The sequence below is a fragment of the Hemicordylus capensis genome, chromosome 10 (genome assembly GCF_027244095.1).
Source record: "Hemicordylus capensis ecotype Gifberg chromosome 10, rHemCap1.1.pri, whole genome shotgun sequence".
Classification (NCBI taxonomy): domain Eukaryota; kingdom Metazoa; phylum Chordata; class Lepidosauria; order Squamata; family Cordylidae; genus Hemicordylus; species Hemicordylus capensis.
In genome coordinates this window covers 13,757,292-13,772,388 of record NC_069666.1, presented here as the reverse complement: position 1 = coordinate 13,772,388, position 15,097 = coordinate 13,757,292, and the positions used below count along the sequence as shown (strand labels likewise).

The following is a 15,097-nucleotide window of genomic DNA, read 5'->3' as shown; positions in this document are numbered from 1 at the left end:
CAAACCCAGGTAGAACACAGTTTTTGATTGTATGAATGACCTCACTAGCGACTATTAGCTCTGAAAAGTGAAAGATTATTGGGTAGCTGGGAGTACTGTGCATACTGGCTTGCTCACCTTTTTTAATTAATTTTTAAAGTGTGCTGTTCATTGGTCCTGTATTTGTTTAAACATTTGCTCATCGCCTTTTAAAAAAAATCCCACAAGTTATTTGAAAACAATTGCGAAACTGCTCTGGGAATGGAGGAGAAGTGGCTTCATGACAACACAGGCACCAGCCAATCAGTACTATGCAGAGTGCTTCTGCTGCAAACAAGGGAACCCAGTGTTCTCACTGGTTAGTAAAGATACATTCCCTCCAAAGGTAAAGTCTCTTGGGACAAAAGTCTCAGCGACTCTGGCCAATGCCTATCGTCAGCAAATCCACAATTTCTAAAGAGCAGAATATCTTCATTGCCAATGCACCAAACCCTTGTGCCTTCTGAAACGGAGGGTTAATGATAAGAATCCCATTCCGAACCACTGAGCATCTACGTTCGCTCAGTCCACTGCTTCATCCCTGTGCTATCTATCACTTGCATTATTTCCCTGGATGGTTGTTTCATATTTTATTAGAAATGACAGCTCTATTATTAACCAGGTTAAAAAAAAATACAGCACAGTAGAAAAATACAAGTAATGGTTTTAAGCGGCAGGTATTGAAGAAGGATATGGAAGGCTTAGTTGGCGACATGTAGGAAATGGCTGTATCTGTAAAATACTTTGCCACTTGACTGGTTTATTAAAACTGACACAGTACCACAATTACCACCAATTATTTTGTCACTGTGTCGATTCCACTTAAAGCAAGACAGTTAGTGGGGGAAACCATATCTGTTTGGAAACTGTAAGCTGAGAAATGCAGTTTATTTGGAGAGCGCAGAAGTAGGTGAATACGATAAAAGGGATAAGAATATCAACAACAATAAATTGTTAGAGAAGAACAATGGCAACAATCCAGTATCTCTATAAACAATCACAGGAACACATGAAGCTGCCATTTACTGAGTCAGACCATTGGTCCATCTAGCTCAGTATTGTCTACACAGAATGGCAGTGGCTTCTCCAAGATTGCAGGCAGGAGTTTCTCTCAACCTTATCTTGAAGATGCTGCCAGGGAGGGAACTTGGAACCTTCTGTGTGTAAGCATGCAGATGCTCTTCCTAGAGCGGCCCCATCCGCTACGGGGAATATCTCACAGTGCTCTCGCATGTAGACTCCCATTCAGATGCAAACCAGGGGGGACCCTGCTTAGCAAAGGGGATAATTCATGCTTACTACCTTAAGACCAACTCTCCATACATGTTAGGCTAGTTCACAAGATTGTAAATTGGGTAGGACAAGCATCCTACTCTGCTTCAGGAGCTGTGCATGCACTCAATTTTTGCTCCAGGGTTAGCAAAAACCTAGGTAAGATAAGAGAGATTATCTGTGACGCAGATGCTTTGATGCATGGCTTTCTGTCCATCCTTGATAAAATGCTGGGTAGACAGTGCCATCCTTCCAGTCTCCTTGCTCACAGACAATCACTCTCACCTTATCCTACCTAGGCTTTTGCTAAAACACGACTGAAAATCAAGAGCACGCACAGCTCCCAAAGCTGGGTAAGATGCTTGTCTTACCCAATTTACAATTGTGTGCGCTATACCACTGGGTATCATCCTAGCAAAACACTTATGGAATTAACAGAGTTGTGGTCTCCCAAAAAGATAGCATTGTTGCACTAAAATGCAGGGATTGGTGGGATTGTGTTATTGCGCTCTTATGTAAAAGTTCCCTTGAAAACAAATGAGTCATGTGGTAGGCTACACCTATCCCCTGCTAACTGGGCAAAGAGGCACCTTTTACCGTGGTGATTCTCTTTATTTAGCAGGCGGAGAGTAACTGGCCCTATCCACCCCCAGCACAGTACCTCCAGTGACTGTTGCTGGTGTCTATCTTGTGGTTTTTTTTAGAATGTGAGCCCTTTGGGGACAGGGAGCCATCTTATTTATTTGTTATTTCTCTGTGTAAACCGCCCTGAGCCATTTTTGGAAGGGCGGTATAGAAATCAAATTAATAATAATAATACACAACTGTTGTGCAAGTGCAAACACCATTGGCCATGAAGGAGCAGGAGGCAGGCCCAGCCCTGACAAAGCTGCAGCAGATCATAGAGTCTGCTTTGTAGAGTGGCACTTCTGTGGATGGCATCCCCTGCAGCCACAGCTCTCTATTATTTCCATGTGAAGAAGAGCCTGCTTGGTCTCAGCTGCTGGGTAGAACTGGTGAGTGGTTTCACAGAACCAGAGAATCAAGGTAGAATAGTGCTCCTCTCCTCCTACCTCAGTTAAGAGCAGGTAGGAAAGCTGGGTCAGTAGGTAGGAAAGCAGGTAGGAAAGCTAGGTTGCTTTGAGCAACCTGGGTCAGAAGGATTTTTGTGAGTTCACACACCATCATGCACATATGGGTAGCCCAGCTTCTACCCTGATTTTGATTATTGCGTGAACTAGCCTATTGACTATTTGTATTATAACATAAAGCTGTCTTATCACTGTTATTTAGAGATTTGCACAGAACAAATTTTTTGATTTGTTTTGAATCGCATTTCAATGATTCGTTACAAATTCGAATCAGATTCAAATTCGGTCTGAAAATTCAGTACAACCCTGTTTGGGCTCCTTTTTAAAAAAACCAATCATGTTGCCTGAATGTTTTTCAAAAGGCGTCAAAGACCTCTCCAATTGAATGTGAATAGAATTTCAAAAATTCATTTCAAATTCAAATTGAATTGCCCTTTTAAGGGGTGACTTGATTCAAATCTGAATCACTTGATTCGCTCAGATTTGAGTTGAATTGTTTTGAATTTGAATCAACTGCACAACATTTTAAAGATTTTTTTTAAATGGTCAGAGATGGGGAGGCTCTTATTTCAATAGGGAGCGCATTCCAAAACTTTGGGGCAGCAGCGGAGAAGCAACCGTTGCTGCTTGTGCCCTCAAGAACCTGTGTGTTAAAAATACTGCATCTGTCATAGTGTGCATGTGTAGTGAGATTATGCTTAACTTGCAGTGTGTGTGTGGTGGGGGGAGCAGAGTTCCAAAGGCCTTTAGGTCCAGGCTCCCAAATTACCTAGGTGCACCTCTACCCCAACTCACAGATGCTCCCTGACACTTGCCCCTTGAGCCCCGGCACTCAGAGATAGAGACTGGAGGTAGTCAGACAGAAGTTTGACAGAGAGGAGAGCTGGTCTTGTGGTAGCAAGCATGACTTGTCCCCTTAGCTAAGAAGGGTCTGCCCTGGTTGCATATGAATGGGAGACGTGATGTGTGAGCAATGTAAGATAGTCCCCTCAGGGGATGGAGCCACTCTGGGAAGAGCATCTAAGTTCCAAGTTCCCTCCCTGGCTTCGCCAAGATAGGGCTGAGAGAGATTCCTGCCTGCAACCTTGGAGAAGCTGCTGCCAGTCTGTGTAGACAATATTGAGCTAGATGGACCAATGGTCTGACTCAGTATATGGCAGCTTCCTATGTTCCTATGTTCCTAAGTGTTGGGCTTCAACCCTCAGAGGTGAAAGACTCCCATGAAAGTTGTAACTCACATTCTGTTGTCTCCCATCCCTCCGCTTTTCTATCAACATGCAAGTCTCTGAGGGGATACCGATTTTGAATAAGAACTTATCTGTGTTTGATGACGCCGGAAACGGAACTGATTGCATTGTGTGCCTTTTGCAGCTGCAAGTACAGCATACAATTTTAGGCTGCTGACAAATCTGTAAAACTCCCTCTCATCAACACACCTGGAAGCGATGACTCACCAAGAACAGAAATTATGTTAATACGAGCAATGTCGCATTTGATGGCGGCTGGCTTCCTCTTGCCCATTAGCACCCACATTGAATCACTGAAACTCTGTTTCAAATCCAGATCGCATAGTCTCCAACATTGCAGTAGTAGAAACAGGGACATGTTTTAACAACTCTATCAGTGTAACAAATAGAGTCACAGGTTGGGTAGCATCCTGACTAGTCGTTCCATGAATGGAAGAGATTCTGCAAACGCAGAGGAAGAGACGTGATTCTTGTCAGTCAGGAGTGTCTCTAGAGCAGGTCTGCTCTAGGGCTGTGCACAGAACTGGCTGGTCCAGTTTGGTTCAAGTCACGAACTGGACCTGTACTGGGCTGGACCAGTTCAGTCTGGCACTCCCTCAAAACCACCACCCCCCCAGTCTGGTTTGGTCCCGGGCGGGGGGGGGAGTTTTAATTTTTTTTGGGGGGAAACCCTGACCCCCCCAAAAAAAAACCCACTTACTCCCTCTGGGGGAGTTATCTGAGGTAGCGGGGTGTGTGTGTGGTTGTCCACAGAGGTTCCTCCTTTCCAGTCTGGGCTACCCAAGGACAGAGATGCTGGGTCAGGAGGACTCCCACTGCGCCAGATGACCAGACAATCCTGGATTAACCTTCTTCTACCCAGGAATCTCTGCTTGTGAGAACAACTCCATTATAAAAATGTATCAAGGTAAAGTACTGTATTTACCTTATTAATGAAGCTTGGTTGATGTGTTCAAACTTATTTTTTCAAATGTGCAGGTTCCTCTTAGAAAAGAGTAGTGCTGTTCTCATGATGAGCACTGGTAGGAGAAACCTCTGAACTTAGATTGGGAGCTGTGCATGCTCTCAACTGTTCATTGTGAGAATTCTACAAGCAGGGTAGGAGAAGGGGGAAATGATCATCTGGAAGCTGATTATGGAGGTGGGAGGCAGCGGCAAAACCAGAAATTGTACCTAGCTTCAGAGTGAGGGTGGAGGGGAAATACTCCACACGCCTCTCGCAGAAGCCAGTGAAACTCTTTCCATATTGGCAAGCTATCCCCTGATAACAGAGCAAAGAGGCACCTTTTATAGTGGCCATTCTCTCTATTTAGCAGGGGGAGAGCAACTGGCCCTACCCATCCCCAGCACAGCATCCCTCCAGTAGCTGATGCTGGTGTCATCTCCTCCTCCTCCTCCTCCTCCTCCTCCTCCTCCTCCTCCTCCTCCTCCTCCTTCTTTTGGGAACAAGGTGCCATTTTATGTATGTATTTATATTTATGTAAACAGTTTTGGGAACTTTTGTTGAAAATAAACGCTGAAGATAAATATTTGACATATTTGTATTCGTATATAATCACCACAGTGAGGAAAAATCAATAAATTGGCTGTTTTAAAATAATCAATTGTAATTTTAAAACAAAATAATATAATTAGACCAAGGAAATAAACTAAAGAAGACCAGAAAGAGCAATACACTTTTTTAAAAAAGAAACCCTAAAACTGAACAAAGCTATGAAATAAATCAGATATTTGCGGATTTAATAACCATATAAAATAATAGAAAAAATAAAGCCTTTCCAAAAAGTGTGTTGATTTAAAAAATGCTATACAGAAGAATGCCAGTTGTTTAAGAAACAAACAAAAAAGCATCTATCTAAAAAGTATCCTTCTTGTCCATCAGATATATTTGCTTGTTCAATCAGTTTGTCAATCAAGGTCAAATTCCACACTTTTGTGTACAATTATAACAAAAATAGATCAACCCTTGGGAAGTTCTCTCTTGGACACGGTGTTTAAACACTAGAGAGTCCATAAGAACTTTGACTTCTGCTTGCACACCATAATTTACACCATGTAAACTGTGATATGGGCAGTTCTGGTGATGATAAAATATTAGAAGCCATGAATCTTAATCCACAGAGGGGCTTCATCTCAGTATGATACACTTCATCCGAATTCATCTTGTTTTTCTCTTACGTAGGCTCCTGGGCAAGATAGGAACTTAAATTCTCTAGAGTCCTCTGGGCAGACTTGGACATAAATATGCAATAGTATCCAATTGTTTAGCACTAATTAGCCTGATTAATTTTGGAGAGGTCCTGTTTCCCATTACATAGTGTCTCTCTTGGTTAATTATAGCAAGAATGGACCAAGGAGGGTAAATGAATGTGATCTGCATTGAAGATAAATACAAAATGGTACGCGGTGCATTTGTAAGCAAGAAGGAAGTTTTCTGAAGAGACCAGAACGTTCAAGGGAGATTGGTCCACTTTGATTTGTTTATATGTAAATTGTTTTTCTTAATTGGCTCCAATTTTTAAAACACCTCTCTTTTTTTGGTTTTTCATGTTTCCCCTGAAATTGCTGATTTATTTATTTTTTATTATACCACCGTGAGCTGCTTAATCAAAATTTTGATAACATTCTTTCACATATTTTAATCCCCCTCCCCACCACATTTGTTGCTTTGGTTTTAATCAGCAAAACTCTGCTCCATGTTGTGGCCAGTGATAACACCATTGCAAACACAGGCGATGCCTTTATAAATATGATCTAAGGGTTTAATTGCCTTCTTTGTAGCTTAATCTTATCTTCACACATTGAAGCTGTGCTTACTGTATATGTCTGAACCCCAAAGGATAGCTTTTCATATGGGACTGTGGAATAAGGCATTATCACAACCTGACGAGCCTCTAATGTTTCCTGTCAAGTGATGGGTTAGGAAGTTTGTTATTAATTATGAAGGAGGCATATCAAAATAGGGATTTGCGGTTGGCAGTTCTGAATATGCATTAAAATTAAATTGGGGTAGGGGGGAGAGAGGAGGCATTCTTTGTCTGAAACTCTGAATCAAACATGACGCATCGGACATGGGGTCCAGAGTTGGAAGTTGGGTCCACTGGAAGCATCGGAAGTTGGGATCTCATATGCTCTGCAGCTACAAACTCAATCCACACCAAGCCTAACCCTGCTCCCAAACCCAGCTCTTAGCCGAGGTTAAGGGAGCAAGTACTGCCGGGATTATATGTCTGGCGAGATCATGTGTCTCCTTGGGCTCCATGGAGCACAAGGAGACACAGAGACAGGCACCTAGGGCACCTGTTTGATGGGGGAATCCCCTCATGCACCATGCTCAGCACACAGTGCATTGTGGGAAAATGAGTCCTGGCCTCTGTTGATCTGTTCTCGCGGGACCAGTGCAAATAATAATCCATGCTGCTCCTGGCAGCATGGGTCATGTGGGCACATAGCTCGCACACCAAAGAAGTTGAAGTTTCCTGCAATCAACCTGCAAGTTTTGAATATAAAAGGGATCGTGTCCATTTGTTTTTGGCTCCTGCAAGGAGGCTAGAATTGCACCTGCCAGCTGTTTGGTGAGGAAACAACTTGCCTCCCTTTTAATTCCCAACAGCTTGATAGGTGAGATTATGAGCTTTCTGTATTCTCTGAGAGCACCAGATGAATGGAAGTTTTGCTACATAAAAGCACAGCTTCCTAGTCAAAGGCAACCCTAAAAAACTGTCACTCATGTTTGTCCTGAAAAAATGGTTTCTAAAAGATATATATTCCTCCCTACACACAGCAGTTTGGGGGTAACATACAGAGCAAAGATGCATCAAGAGAGCAGCCTCACAGAACTTCCCAAATAAGTACATCTCTTGCTTGACCTGGAGCTCCATCATGTAACTGCTTCCTTGCAGCAGCCATTGAGTCTGAAATGCAGCATCACTGTGGGGGGTAGTATGTAGGGGTGTACATCATGGAAAAAAATCAGATCCAATCCAATCTGATCTGATTCCAACAATGTCAGAATCAGATTTTGGGTCTCCTTGGGATGTCAGGGTTGGATTTCCAGTTGGAAATCCAAATTAAAATTGGCCTTTCCCCCAAAGAGGTCAATGAGGAAATGGGGGAAAAATTCACCAAAAATCAATAGCTGGGCCTAGCACTTTGAAATTGGGCACACTTTAGGGTAGGATGTCAGAACCCCTTGAGCAAAATTGAAGCAAATATGTCAATGTTTTGATTTTTTTAGGATTTTCTTTGAATTTTTAAAGAAATGGCTAAAATTGGCTAAAACTGGCTTGTTTCAAGTCTGAACCTTACCAAATTTTCAGGATCTGAAGCCCCTCCTGGGACCATCATTCCACCCCCATGTGGCAGAATCTGACCTTTGTCTTCATTAAAATCTTCACACACACTCCCTTTATATACATGGGGGTTCCAAAATCAGAACTCACATTCATCCTGTGGATTCCTGTTCCATGGCATAGTAATTTGAGAACAAATGGAACAGAATATTAATGGGGATCAGAGGATGGGAACATAGGGCAGTGGCAGAGCATCTTCTTTGCATAACGTATTAGAGCATATGTTTTGCATACAGAAGGTCCCAGATTCAGTCTTGGGCATCTCTAGATAGAACTGAGAAAGACAGACGAGTGGTTCCCAACCTGGATTCCTCCAGATGTTGCTGAATGACACCTCCCATCAGCCCCAGCCATTGTAGGAACCCAGGTTGGGAACCTCTGGTGTAGACAATTGTGAGCTGGATGGAACAAGGATCTGACTCCATGTTCATAAGTGACAAAGACGGATTTATTCCCTCCTCTAGAAACTTTGCTGTCCATTCTCTTGTATCTTGTAAAGAACTTCCCCATGGAATGGGCTCACTGCAGTTGAAGACAAGGCTTGTTACTATTAATGGATGCCGATGCCCTTTCTCAGTGACTGACAGTTGTTAACAAATCCTCCTGTTCTGAATCTCTGAGTCCTTTTAGAAGACAGATATATTACTCCTTCCTAGGCACCGGAGGTCAGGTGGGGTTGATTTTGGAAGCTGAATACAGAAGGGGAATGTGGTAAACCTTGCCTATTAATACATCCTTGACCACTGTCAGGCTGATCATCTGAATATTTTTCCCCAATGTGGTTCTATTGTGGTGGGGAAAGTGTATAGCAATATGTGTTAAGACCATGCACGTGTCTACACTTAGCAGCAAGTGCTGTTGTTGCTGCAGGTACATTGCCCTATTTGGACTTGGCTTTGCGGGTGCATACAGGTGTCTATGAACATGTACATATTTTTGTGGGCGTGACAGTGGATGCATTCATTTTAAAAGTGAACTTGCTTTCATTCACTTATTCATTTATTCGTTTATTTATTTATGTTTGGCATTCATTAAAAAATGCCTTTCAGGTGACCCTCCCAAAGTAGTTTACATAGAAGTCGTGAAGAGCACACCGTAGATTTAAGACTGTTCTATGCTGCTCTCCTATTAATGGGAGTGGTGGACGAGAGCACCTGTATGTCAAAATTAACATCTTTGTGTTTTCAGGTTCTAAAGATTTCAGAGTGCAATTATGGTCCATTTAAAATGAACAAGAATTTCATGATTGACTCCAGGGTTGAACTCTGCAGGATTTAAAAGACTCCCGCTTATGGTCCTTGGAGGCTAGCACCTCCACTGTCTTCTGTGGAATTACAGTACTCTTGACTGATATCAGGAACTCCAGATGACCCTACAGGCAAGTCTTTTATTTCCATTGGCACAACTTTAGGCAACAGACCTCTGTCTTTCATTTCTCTGGGGCTGTCAGTTCAGAGGATGCGTTAGATATGCCAAAGGTGAGCGGGTAGGAAAAGTTTGAATTGCTTCTGCTCTCTATGTACCTCCTACTGGATGTTCAGATCTTACAGTTCTACTGGGAAATTTAAGGACTTTTATCAATTACCCTGATAAATAAATTGATCAAGACATCATGCCCGCCATGCTGTCCTTCTTGGTTTTGATTGAATTATTTTGACATTACTAAAGTGAACCTAGAAATGTCTCTCCGCCAGGGAGAACAAAAGCAAGGGAGAACAACATAATAAAGAAGACATGAAGGAAGTGTTCGTGAAAAGCCCAAACATTCAAGAAATAGACAGGTGAAACAATTCTCATTTCCTCCTGTCCCATCTCAATGTACCAGCAAGTGAACCGTATTTTTGCTATCAGTGGTTCCTGTCCGAAGACAGCAGTTTGCTCTGATCAGTTATCTTTTTTAAAAAAACACACACCTTTTTATAGTGTCAAGCTTAAAAGATATTTAAAAAGAAAGATGAAACAAAGGATTTCATCCAGGGAGGCATCATTTCAGGAAGCTTCCTGCTCAGATTTGGCATTGGTTGAAGAAATCTGCATCTTTTATCAGAGTATGCTTTGATAAAATCTTCAAGGAGGGTTTAAAAAAAAAACACTTCCCAAAATTAATTGTTAGCCACTGTTCTAGGATTATTTTGACATGCCAGGAGTGGTTAATTGGATCAATAGTGAGGGTTGCATGAGCTGGAAGGAGGTTCTGAATATGGATCCTTGCAGGTAGGTATTCAGCCTGTGTGCCACCACCTGCCATGACCCCGGGACTCAAAATGACCCCACACTCATGGAGAAGGGATATGATGACATAGAAGCTGGGTAAGACTGAGTTCAGGGCCCGTTCCAGGAAAGAACCTCTGAAATAAATTCTTTGCTAAAAGATGTCTACAAAAGAGCAGTCTCAAAGCCAGTGATATCTTCTTACCTGAACAGGTAGCAATACTTCCCTCTTCTGACTAATGCATCCCTCACCCACATCTTGAAAGGGTATCCTATACTTCCACCATGTCCAGAGGCAGCAGGGGGCTTTGAAGCTTCACAAGAGCAGGTGCCTTCAGAATGGGACCCAGCCCCTTTACGCCCAGTTAATTTCTGGGGAAAGGGAGCCTGAGAAACCCACCTTGATGCAGAACTGCTTAAGCTGCTAATTGAGCAAAGAGGCACCTTTTTAAAAGTGGTGATTCTCTTTATTGAGCAGGGGGAGAGCAACTGGCCCTATCCATCCCCAACGCAGCATCCTTCCAGTGGCTGTGGCTGGTGTCTATCTTAATGTTTCTTTTTTTTAGACTGTGTGCCCTTTGTGTGCCCTTTTAGATTGTGTGCCCTTTAGATTGTGTGCCATTTTATTTATTTATTTACATCTCTGTAAACCACTTTGGGAACTTTTGTTGAAAAACAGCATATCAATTTTCACCATATCTATATTTATAAGTTCACAGTTGGTTCTAGACTATTACTGGATTAGCATCCCACACTCTTTGCTTCCTAGGCTGCAGTGCCCTGTACCCAACAGTGAGCTCTCTGTGGTCCTGAACAGCTTCTCCTGCACTCCTTATTTACTTGGATAGTATGCCTGCAGACTCTAGGCCGCAGGCCTGCTCCACTTAGGCCCCCCAGCTGTTTGTGGACTACAGCTCCCATAATCCCCATCCACTGTGGCCACTAGCCAGGGATTATGGGAGCTGTAGGCCAACATCTGCAGGAGTGCCAAAGTTGAGCAGCCCTGCTCTAGGGGTACACTGTCTGAATTTGCGAAGCAGCACACGACTTGACTTTAGGTAAGCAGAAACTTCAGGGGATAAGTAGGGCAGCAAGGGAGCCTCTTAAAAACCAGTAGGCCAGAGAAGATCAGGTGGCAGTTCAACTTCAAATGGGTGCAGTGGAGGGAACTTCTACTGGGTGCAGTAGCGGGTGCAGTAGCGGGAATAAAGGGGGAATAAAGTTGAGCAGGCCTGGCTTATGGGATAGGGCTGTAGTTCGGTTATAGAGCACCTTCTTGCATATAGTTCAGTGTTAGAGCACCTGTTTGCCTGTCAAAAATTCCAGGTTCACTCCCTGGCAACATCTCCAGGTAGGGCTGAGAAAGACTCCTGCCTGAACACTGCCAGTCAGTGTGGACAATACTGAACTAGATGGACCTATGGCTTGACTTGGTACAAGGAAGCTTCCTAACAGAGCTCTGATTACCAAACGTCATCTGGTGAAGCTTTTCCTGGTATGGAGATATGCATTCTTTATGCCAATATCTGCACATAATGCTGCTATGAAGGGCACAACAATATGCAACCCTATTTAGAAATGTCGTTTCTTCCCATCTCTGCTTCAAGGACTAAGAAGAAGTCAAACTCTGCCTGGCTTAATGGGGACCCTAAACTGCTAGTACTCAGCATATTGTCTGTAAAATGTCCATGAAGGATGATAGGACAGAGTACACAGAAGTTTTTCGCAACTCCATCTACAACTCTTGACTTTTATTTTGATTGCAATCAGGCAGCAAGGAGAAAGACATGGCTGATTTTAGATATCCTCTATTAATCAAGCGGACACTCCAAGAATGAAACAGGATGTGTTTGGTTGCATGACAACAGGAAGGAAGGGGCAGAAACTATGTCATGTGAAAAGTCATCCCAGGTCACATGTGAAAAGTCATAATACTGAAGTCACCACTAAGATGATTATTTTTAAAATCTCCATTTTCATGTGGTCTTGTGATAAGTTCCATGTTGTTGTTGTTGATTTACGATCTTAGATCAAACATTGTGGTGGTGCAGCATCCTGTTTCCCACAGTGTCTCACCAGATGACTGGGAAGCCCACCAGCGGGGGGTGAAGGCCTCACCCATTTGAAAGTTTACTGGTTTCCTCTATTGCCCCCATCCACTGCACCCTCTATTATTCACTACTACTCCCCCTTTATTCCCTAAGTGAAGGTAAAGTGTGCTGTCAAGTCGATTTCGACTCCTGGTACCCACAGAGTCCCGTGGCTGTCTTTTGGTCCCTACTCCCCCTTTACCCCCCTGCTATTCCTCACGAACTGCTGACACCTCCTATTCCTCTTCGGAATGGAGCCCCACTGAATAAATTGTTGACCTTTGCTACTCTCCTTTGGAATTCCCCTGCTAATCCCCTTCGGGATTTATTCCTCACCCCTGCTCCCCCAGCTACTCCCCCTTTATACCACAAGACCGGCTCTCCTTCCTATGTACAGAGTGTTGGAAGTGTGCTCCTTCCATAAGAACAACCATGCTGGATCAGGCCCAAGGAAGCCCATCTAGTCCAGCATCCTGTTTCACACAGTGGCCCACCAGATGCCTCTGGGAAGCCCACAGGCAAGAGGTTTGTGCATGCCCTCTCTCCTGCTGTTGCTCCCCTGCAACTGGTATTTAGAGGCATCCGGAGATGTTTATAGACCTACAGAAGTTTATGTCAGGTGGTACAGAAATATTATAGATAGATAAATAAATAAATTAATTAATCTTGCCTCTGTGGCTGGAGGGGGCCTATAGCCCTCAGACTAGTAGCCATTGATAGACCTGTCCTCCGTGAATGTATCTAAACTCCTCTTAAAGCCATCCAGGCTGTTGGCTGTCACCACATCTTCTGGCGGAGAATTCCCTAGGTTGATTATATGTTGTGTGGAAACGTACTTCCTTTTGTCAGTCCTAAATTTCTTGGCAAATCAGTTTAATCGGATGACCCCCTGGTTCTAGTGTTATGCGAGAGGGAGAAAATATTCTCTCTATCAGCTTTCTCCAGGCCATGCATGATTTTATAGACTTCTATCATGTCTCCCCTCGGTCGTCTTTTTTCTAAACTAAAAAGCCCCAGGTGTTGTCGCCTTGCCTTGTAAGCAAAGTGCTCTAGGCCCCTGATCATCTTGGTTGACCTCTTCTGCACATTTTCCAGGTCTACAATGTCCATCTGGAGATATGGGGACCAGAACTGCCTAATGATTTCTTCTTCTTAGAACTCTTAACAAAGGGCTCCATCTCCCTTAAAGGGCCTTCCCAGCACTGAGAAAAGTGAAGTATGTACCAAGCTCAGCACACTGGGCAATGGCTCTTGTGTTGAAGGGTTTGGGGTTTTGTTTGTTTGTTTGTTTGTTTGTTTGTTTGTTTGTTTGCCAAAGTGGCCCCCGTTTGAAAAACAGTGAAGATCACTGCCCTGTGGGAAATCTTACCCATCAGAAATGCATTGTGCATTGTTGACGTGGATATCAATTTGGCTCTGTCATACTCTGTTTGTAGGAGAGGCTAAGATGTGAGCTACTAAGGGACTGCAATTGAATCGCGTCTTTCGACAGGTTGTCTTGATATCGGTTGAAGGTCACTCCGCAGACAACCCAAGGGAGCTCGTACGGCAACTCAGAGCGTGCTGTGTCTGACCTATTGATAAGGAAGGAACATCAGCCTTTTCTTCTTCTTCTTTTTTGCAAACACAGACATACAAATATTGACTCCAAAGTGGAAGCAAAGCTGCCATCTGCAGCTCGGCATTTTGCTTGCTTCTTGGACTCAGAGTATATAACGAGGAGAAGAATTGGGTGAGTGCCTTTTCCCTGTTAAAAAATGCAGGCACTGGGGAGTAACCATGGGGCCATCTGCTTCCTTTCTTCATTCATCATTAAGCATGGTTGTGGATCCCAAAAAGGTAGACAATGAGGCATGGAGAAGCAGTGTGCAATCGCCAGTAGATGGGAGGTGTTTTAAGGGCAACGTTCTAGGACAATAAATCATAGCTGAGTGATACAAGATCACTGTAGCCCTGGTCAGGCATACAAGCAAAACCCCACTGTACATGCTTATGGTGCTCAGAGGGTCCAGTAATCTGCCCCCCAGTGCATCTCAGGTGCGTCAGTCACCCTCCCCATGGTCTTCTTGCTTACATTATTTGTCTGAATTGGCAAAAGGCATAAGCTGCAATGCAAAGCCTCTTGTCAGCAGGCCTTGACTGTATTGGCTTCAGGCCTAGCTCAGAGCCAGGAGTGAAGGGGTTCAGTGTTCCCTCTAACAGGGATTCCCAGATGTTGTTGACTACAGCTCCCATTATTGCTGTGCAGGCTTCCTTCCGGCATGAAGGACAGCCCACACAGCCAATCATGCTTGGAGGGAGGGAAGAGCTTCCTCCCCCAACTCCAGTCTCAGTGATCGCAGCCTACAGTTCTGAATTTGGATGACATGCAGATTGTGTGGAACCTAGGGTTGGGTTGGAACCTAGGGTTGGGGTGAGGAAACTGATGATGATGATACTACCCGAGGGTTCAGATTGCAGTTTGGAAATCAAAACCTCAAGTGGGTCGCCTCATGGAACCAGAGTTGCACCAATTTGGACGTCACAGTGAGAAAACCTCTGACTCCTTAAACTCCAGGTATGTTAAATGTGTGAATGTGGCCTTTGTTTGCCTCCCAGGCTTATTCCAGTGTCTGGTTACAGCAGCCTCATCATTGATGATGCTATCCTTATATCCCCCCCCCCACAGTTTGCTGCCCCTGCCCCTTCCTCTTTTCTTCTTGTTAAGCTGCCCTTTCTTTATCATCTTCTTTCACATATCCTGTATTTACTTGAATAGAAGACGACTCTGAATTTAAGATGACCCCCTTAAAAATGCAGATTAAATCCAAGTTATA

At 43.7% G+C, this 15,097-nt stretch overlaps 1 long non-coding RNA gene across 1 annotated transcript in view; it reads left to right on the top strand.

The window, feature by feature from the left end:
* LOC128334781 (uncharacterized) overlaps positions 1–9,591 on the top strand; it is a 167,453-nt gene extending 157,862 nt beyond the window's left edge. The window contains exon 6 of the long non-coding RNA XR_008311397.1: positions 9,169–9,591. This is a non-coding gene — a long non-coding RNA (uncharacterized LOC128334781). The remainder of the gene's footprint in view (positions 1–9,168) is intronic.
* The last annotated feature ends 5,506 nt before the right edge of the window (positions 9,592–15,097 follow it).